Raw genomic sequence first — 8,919 nt, 5'->3', positions numbered from 1 at the left:
ACACACACACACACACACACACACACACACACACACACACACACACACACACACACACACACACACACACACACACACACACACACACACACACACACACACACACACACAAACAGACAGACAGACAGGATCTGACACACTGGATCTGACACACTGGATCTGACATTATTTGATGTCATATATTCACCAGCGTTTAAAGCATTTATTAAATAGCCTCTAAATTTTGTTTTAGCTGAACAACAAAATATTAAAATTGAGCCCTGATATGATTGGCTCTCGAAAAGCGAGATTTAACGTATCGGAATCTAAGACTCGCTGCTCAAAATAGCATGGCTTTTGTGAAAATTGCGTTTCAATTTTGCTGGTGACACAAACAAAGATCGCTGGTGCGGAAATGTATCCACCTCCAACTTTTAACTTGCTACTCTATTGCAGACTATGCAGCATATCAAATGTTATATCAATGCTAACACTACACACACACACACACACACACATAATGTACTGTAAGCCCAGTCTCACAGCAACATTTACTGGAAATACTTGAGTTTATTTTAGCTATTTAATCATGCTCGTGTCTTTTTTCGTGACGTCTTCTTGTTCAGGTCCTTATTTTTCGCATTCATACTAGTTAGCTGTAAGTGAAGGGTGAAAGGGTCTTTTCTTGGGTTGTAGCCTTGCCATTTATATTTTTACTAGGCGATTATAGTTGCTGAGTGCTCATTTTAATTTTTTGATTGCCCTCTGTGACTTTGATCATGATTGTTAGCATCTAAGGGGCATTTATTTAATGCCTTTTTTTGCAGGAGCACAACTTTAATAACACCCTGGGAAGCATTTCTCATTACCTGAAGAAGATATTTTCTCTGTTGTGCCACTTAACAGTCGATTCAACCTTGTACACTCGTGGTTTTAATATCCTAATCCGTAGTTTGCGAGATTGGATTTGTACTGCTCTAAATTAGATTTAATTTCTTTCTGACCTTTAACCTCAATTATCTATGTAACCTTGGATTCAAGACAAGGCAAATTATTTTCTTAATGGCATGCTGTTTGCACAAAGGCTTTAATTCTCTGCTAGCTGTCCTCGACCAATGCACACCTGATGTTCCCGCTCATCAGATGTGACAGAGGAATATTAGACTCCAAAATGCAGCATCATTACACATGCCGATACACTATGAATTCCCTAATGAAGACTGGGGATATATTAGTACATATATATATATACCGGTTTATTTAAGTCTTTTGTAATGGAATGTATTTGATTGAATATAATTTATAATAGCCCCTCTGATTTAAGACAAGTTGCCAAAAAGACGTCTGGTTCAACATAGCTGAAAAAAGTCTCATCAATATCTGCTTTAGAATGCGATTTAAAGTGGAAGAAAAATCAATTCTCATAGCAGATTGCACTACGAAGATGTTGACATTGATCCAAATCAAAAATTGGAAAAAGTTTGAATTTTCTTTGCACATTTCAAATTTTCTCCTAAGCATGCTTATACACTACTGAGCGGAACAAACCAAGAATGACCCTTCCAACCTCACTAGACAAACAAATGACACAACTGTGATAACTTGGTGGACACAATCACATTGTAGCTTTCAGAATGAACATCAGTGAGGCCTGCCATAAATTTCAATTCAATTACCTCCAATATCCGTATCACTGGTAATTTATTTATCATATTTATGATGATGTTTTACTGTTTAGAATTTTTTGACGATAATTTATTTGAATGTCTTTTTTTAAATTATTATTTTACCATGACATACATAACCACACTACTCTGACAGTCCTATAGCAGAGGTCAGACCTATTAGTGTAGAATCGGTGCATGTTAGGTAGAATGTTACTCAGATGTATCTGACAAACACTTAAACACACTATGCCAAATTATCTGTTTTGGGGGCTTCAGGTGTCACACATGATGGTCCTGAGTTTAGCAGACCAGCATGGTTTTAAATACAAGCCACAAATACAGTCCCTCAGAACAGGGCCAATTCACCCCAACCCCTTTAAATTACTCCGAAATCAAATGGTGCATGTAAATACTAGTAAACCAATCTACTTAAACACAACATTCGATTTCCTAATGCTTGGCCAATGCAGCCACTGAACTTGACATATGTGCTTAATGTTCAGTAACAGAGCTAATGCATCAAATATATCTGTCTATAGAAAGGGAATGAAATCAATAGAGCAGCCCAGAGGCAATACAACAATATTAAGTAATTAACTGCACTGTTTATTTGTTTGTTTTTTACCAAAAGGGCTTTGGATCAAAGTGAAAACCAATTCAGAACTTAAAAGTCCATATGGGTAACGTAAATACCTGTATGTAGACTATATGCATAAAATGCAAGTGGCATACTTACTGACATTTTTATATTAATATTTAAAGCAACAATGTTGGAAGAAAATATATTGAATGTTAATGTATTTCATCTCAGAGGGTGACGTAATATGAATTGTCTGATTTCATTTGAAAAACAGCAGTGATTTGATCTATTGTGCGTGTAAAAACCTGGCGGCAGAGCTAACAATGCTGTTGCGTGTATGTTGTAGGGTTAACATCATAATAATGTCTGTACTATTATGATGTCATAATGTCATTAACACAGTCTTTGGTTTTTAAACAGTTTAGAAGGGATTGTATTTTAGTTTGGTCTGCAAAATCTCTTTTTTTACATTATGAAAAATAAGGAGAGGCTGCAATACAGATGTTTTGGTTTGAAACACAGGGGTCCTGATATGTTATTACCTCTGAAACCCACTGGATAACTATGCATAATTAAAATATGTACATATATATATATATATACATATACATGAACATGTTTGTACATGCGAATTCCAAAAACAAGATGTTTTACCAGTCCTGAAAAGAAACAGATTTGTGTATTCACACCAACTTGTTTTGCTCAGACCATGCCATCCTGGGGTTTCCTCTTCTCAGGGTGCCCTGTCAGTGATCACACTGAGTGACCTCAACAACTGATTTCGGGCCAGTTTTCTTTTCATCCTGTCATGTGTTCTTTGCTTGTTCTGGTTAAAATTGAAGACTGAAAAAAGAAAGAAAGAAAAAAAAAACGAGAAAAAACAAAAAACAAACATGGTGACAGTTCCATGTTTTAAGGGCAAAGATCATGATGGCTTGTCAGTCATCAAGCATTTGGACCATGCATCCTTCTTGATGCATATTGCCTTTGTGGGGCCGAATGTGTCCATAAATGCTGATCAAGAATGTGTTTATTTATGTAGTTAAGTGATGTGAGAATGTGCAGAGCATGTCATTGAGCCCTAAAGGAAATGGATTGCATCATAACCCATGTTTTAGAGGAACAAGGATGATATTCTCATGGATAATGTTCTCCTGTCTGTATATTCTAATGTCCTGTGGTAAAAAAAAAATATGACATGATGTATGAAACTATAATAACATTTTTGTTTCTTAGTATGCAGGTGCTGGATAGCCTGTAAACGATAATTTAAAATTACTGAGTTACATCTCGCATTATTATGATAATGGATATATTGTTATTATTACTATTATTCTGAGATGGATTACCACTATCAATGATAATCTTAATTTAAGTACAAAGACTGAGAATACTAATGCACATAGGATGACAGGAGGTCTCTGAAAGATCTGTCGGGGGGTTTTTTCCACTCTTTTACTGTTGATTTTGGTTGTTGTTTGGCACCATCTAGTGGCCACAGCCCTCTATTTGCTCTATAAGTCGACAACAGCATAAATGATGTTCAGTTGAACCGTTGACGTTCTGAATAAAGTCAGTCTCGTAGGGCGCTCGCTGAACCATGTCGGCCATTTATCTTTTTTTCTGCTTGTTTCAGTGGGTCTCCTAAACTAATTTGTTAAAAAAAAGTGCTATAATTTTGGTTTTGCATACAAATTTCTTATTGTAAATGGGTTTATCTATAAACGTATGTCTGTTGTTTTATTGTATGGGCCTATTTCTCTCTGTCTTTTTGTGAACACGGTTAAATTTTTTTTTTTACACAGACAGATCTTCCAAACCCCATTGGTCTCCTGCAGCGATTGTGCAATAAATCGAGGTTTATATTTTTATATTGTCTCTTTTGAATTTCTTTGAAAAAGGGCTGTGGATGTAAACATCATATGTATGCTTTTTTGTTTTGACTTCAGGTTATTCATATTTCACATATTTATTTTCACAGTTGTCATGATCTGCTTGTGTGAAAGTTAAAGTCACCTTTTAAAATTGTCTTTATTTGTATTATTATATTGCTCTATATATTAAATTGGTCATCTTTGATCTTAACCATAACCTATAACCAACTTTTCCTCCCGGGTCAAAATTACCATTAAGGATAGGGTGACGTCAGCTAAAATGGGCCACGTTTTGGTAAATTACTTATAATACTATCAAATAAGCTATGCATGAGATCTAATGATATTTTTTATAAATTAGCATGGGTCTCTTAAATATGTGTATACATTTTAAATGTGAAAAAGTATAATTGTTTTAAAATGATGAGAGTTAAAGTATTAGCAGGTACCTTCTCGAGCCACGGCATAACATTCAGGTAAAATGGGCCAATATAAAAAGAGAACAACACAAATAATTTTGGCTAAAATAATAACTATTTTTAACAGTAAAGTGACACTACTGTCTTTAGTGTGCCACAAAAGCACCATAAATGAATTTCATTAAACAGAAAATCGAACAAATATTTCATAAAAAAAATGAACTGATCATATTGTTTCTGTGCATTAGTGTCCATGTGCATGTATGCTTGTCAAATATTTTTCAAACATTTTGTTAAAGTTTAGAACATATTTGACGTGTGTGTGTGTGTGACCTGGTAATCCCTACGTTATGGGGACAAAATGTCCCCACAAAGATGGCAATATCCGATATCCTTGTCCTTGTGGGGACATTTTTAGGTCCCCATGAGGAAAACATCTTATAAATCAAACAGAAGGAGTTTTTTTTTTTGAGAAAGTAAAAATGCAGAATGTTTCCTGTGATGGGTAGGTTTAGGGGCAGGGACAGTGTAGGGGGATAGGATGTACAGTTTGTACAGTATGAAATCCATTACGCCTATGGAAAGTCCCCATAAAACATGGAAACACAACACGTGTGTGTGTGTGTGTGTGTGTGTGTGTGTGTGTGTGTGTGTGTGTGTGTGTGTGTGTGTGTGTGTGTGTGTGTGTGTGTGTGTGTGTGTGTGTGTATGCAGCCCATTTTAGCTGATTAGTATGGCCAATTTTAGCTTAACCTTAACCTTTTTTTTTATTAAACTTTTTTATTTGAAAGAGCATGTCAAAACATTGTTTATAAACCTTTGCTTTGTTGGTAAGCTTACTTATAATTGTTTTGGTACCCTTATTTATGATGGATAAAATGTATATGTCAGGCTCACTTACCTTACTATTTTTCTGACAGGCTTCATGTAACTCTCTGCTCTGCCTACCATAAAAAACATTAAAGAACAATCAAAACTTTTGTTACATGCCGACAAGTGTAGAAGCGACAATGCAAAATCAGTTACTGTGATTGGCTGTAAAAACTTTAAGCGATATGATGCTACAACCTTATTTGGCCCATTTCAGCTGAGGTCAGGCTATAATTAGATGCATTTAATTTTATAATAATAATGCTAAATGCTAAATTACACCATTCTTTGTAAACCCTAGAAATGGTTGTGCGTGAAAATCCTGGTAACTGAGCAGATTGTGAAATATTTAGACCGGCCCGTCTTGCACCAACAACCATTGAAAATCAAAATTCTAATCAAAATAAATCACCTTTCTTTCCTATTCTGACATTCCGTTTGGAGTTCAGCAGCCCCACACCCCTAAATGCATTAAAGCAACTGCCATGTGATTGGTTAATTGGATAATTGCATTAATGAGAAATTGAACAGGTAATAATAATAATAATACATTTTATTTATAATGAACTTTATATTAAACAAAATCTCAAAGTGCTACAGAATTAAAAATAATCAACAACAATAAATAAATAAGTAAATGAATAAAATAAAATAAATAAAACTGAAAAAAATAAAATAAAGAAGTAACAAGTCAATTAAAAGCTCTGCTAAAAAGGTGGGTTTTAAGACCACGCTTAAAAGCATCTATAGTCTGTGGAGTCCGCAGGTGGTCAGAGAGAGCATTCCACAGAATGGGGGCTGCAGAGCAGAAGGCCCGATCTCCCATAGTACGGAGATTGGTCGAGGGAGTTTTAAGACGAAACAGAGGAACAGAGCGGAGGTTACGAGTGGCTGTTTGTGTGGTGAGGAAACACCACAAATTATTAGGTGTTCCTAATAATCCTTTAGGTGAGTATATATACAGGTCCTTCTCAAAAAATTAGCATATGTGATAAAAGTTCATTATTTTCCATAATGTAATGATAAAAATTTAACTTTCATATATTTTAGATTCATTGCACACCAACTGAAATATTTCAGGTCTTTTATTGTTTTAATATTGATGATTTTGGCATACAGTCTCAAAAAATTAGCATATTTCCTCTGACCAATAAAAGAAAAGTGTTTTTAATACAAAAAAGTCAACCTTCAAATAATTATGTTCAGTTATGCACTCAATACTTGGTCGGGAATCCTTTTGCAGAAATGACTGCTTCAGTGCGGCGTGGCATGGAGGCGATCAGCCTGTGGCACTGCTGAGGTGTTATGGAGGCCCAGGATGCTTCGATAGCGGCCTTAAGCTCATCCAGACTGTTGGGTCTTGCGTCTCTCAACTTTCTCTTCACAATATCCCACAGATTCTCTTTGGGGTTCAGGTCAGGAGAGTTGGCAGGCCAATTGAGCACAGTAATACCATGGTCAGTAAACCATTTACCAGTGGTTTTGGCACTGTGAGCAGGTGCCAGGTCATGCTGAAAAACCAAATCTTCATCTCCATAAAGCTTTTCAGCAGATGGAAGCATGAAGTGCTCCAAAATCTCCTGATAGCTAGCTGCATTGACCCTGCCCTTGATAAAACACAGTGGACCAACACCAGCAGCTGACATGGCACCCCAGACCATCACTGACTGTGGGTACTTGACACTGGACTTCAGGCATTTTGGCATTTCCTTCTCCCCAGTCTTCCTCCAGACTCTGGCACCTTGATTTCCGAATGACATGCAATATTTGAGCAACAGTCCAGTGCTGCTTCTCTGTAGCCCAAAAGTGGCTTGACCTGGGGAATGCGGCACCTGTAGCCCATTTCCTGCACATGCCTGTGCACGGTGGCTCTGCATGTTTCTACTCCAGACTCAGTCCACTGCTTCCACAGGTCCCCCAAGGTCTGGAAACGGTCCTTCTCCACAATCTTCCTCAGGGTCCGGTCACCTCTTCTCGTTATGCAGCGTTTTTTTGCCACACTTTTTCCTTCCCACAGACTTCCCACTGAGGTGCCTTGATACAGCACTCTGGGAACAGCCTATTCGTTCAGAAATTTCTTTCTGTGTCTTACTCTCTCGCATGAGGGTGTCAATGATGGCCTTCTGGACAGCAGTCAGGTTGGCAGTCTTACCCATGATGGCGGTTTTGAGTAATGAACCAGGCTGGGAGTATATATATACTACAACTTTTGCCTCAATTAACTCCTAATTACATATTAATAGTTAGTAAACTAGGTCTAGTTGTTAAGTTTAGGTACTGGGTATGTTAACAGGTGAAGTGAATCATTTATTACCTCTTCATCACAGCACCTGTTAGTGGGTGGGATATTTTAGTGAACATTTTATCCTCAAATTTAAAATGGGCAAGCGTGAGATTTGAGCGAGTTTGACAAGGTTCAAATAGGGATGGCTAGACGACTGGGTCAGAGCATCCCCAAAACTGCATCTCTTGAGGGGTGTTCCCAGTCTACAGTTGTCAGTACCTGTGAAAAGTGGTCCAAGGAAGAAACAGTGGTGAAAAGATTACAGGGTAATGGATGGCCAAGCCTCATTGATGCACGTGGGGAGTGAAGGCTGTTCCAATCAAACAGACGAGCTATAGCTCCGATTGCTCAAGATGTTAATGCTATGATAGGTTTCAGAATACAGTGCATCGCAGTTTGTTGCGTATGGGGCGGCGTAGCTGCAGACCAGTTGGTTTGCCCATGCTGACCCCTGTCCACCGCCGAAAGCACCAACAGTGGGAACGTAAGCATCAGAACTGGACAACGGAGGAATGGAAGAAGATGGCCTGACCTGATGATTTATGTTTTCTTTAACATCACGTGGATGACTGGGTGTGTGTGCATCTCTTACCTGGGGAACACATGGCACCAGGATGCACTATGGGAAGAAGGCAAGCCGTTGGAGGCAGTGTGATGCTTTGGGCAATGTTCTGCTGGGAAACCACAGCACACCTTCTGGGGTCTTGGGGAATCCATACCTCAACAGGTCAGGGCTGTTTTGGCAGCAAGAGGAAAACCAACACATTATAGGTGGTCATAATGTCATGCCTTATCGGTTTAAGTACTAATCAACAGCCAACAACCTAGTAATAGGCTATGCATGCTAATACGCAACTTGACCCTTAATTGGACCTTTAAAGTGTTACCAACATGTTTATGATTTCTTATTTGACTTTTATAGAAAATAAATTAAAAAAAATAATTTTAGAGTAAGGTTATAGTTTTAACCAAAATATCATGCTGTAAAAACAGAGCGAGATGAAATCGCATTTATTTATTTATTTATTTATTTATTTATTTATGGGTGAATTGAGATGCATGCAAATGTTTGTAAGGGCATTTAAGCTACTTTAATGTTGCATTTAACAACTTTGCTGTTTAATTGTCTATTGTTGGAGGACAAAGTGTATGAAAATGTGAGTGTGATAACGGTTCGATTAAGAGATAAACATCGGCAAAAACCGCAAACATTATGCCAGCGCACGTCACGTTTGTGTTGCTATGA

This window comes from Pseudorasbora parva, chromosome 2 (genome assembly GCF_024679245.1).
Source record: "Pseudorasbora parva isolate DD20220531a chromosome 2, ASM2467924v1, whole genome shotgun sequence".
Lineage (NCBI taxonomy): Eukaryota > Metazoa > Chordata > Actinopteri > Cypriniformes > Gobionidae > Pseudorasbora > Pseudorasbora parva.
This window is presented reverse-complemented; position numbering follows the sequence as displayed.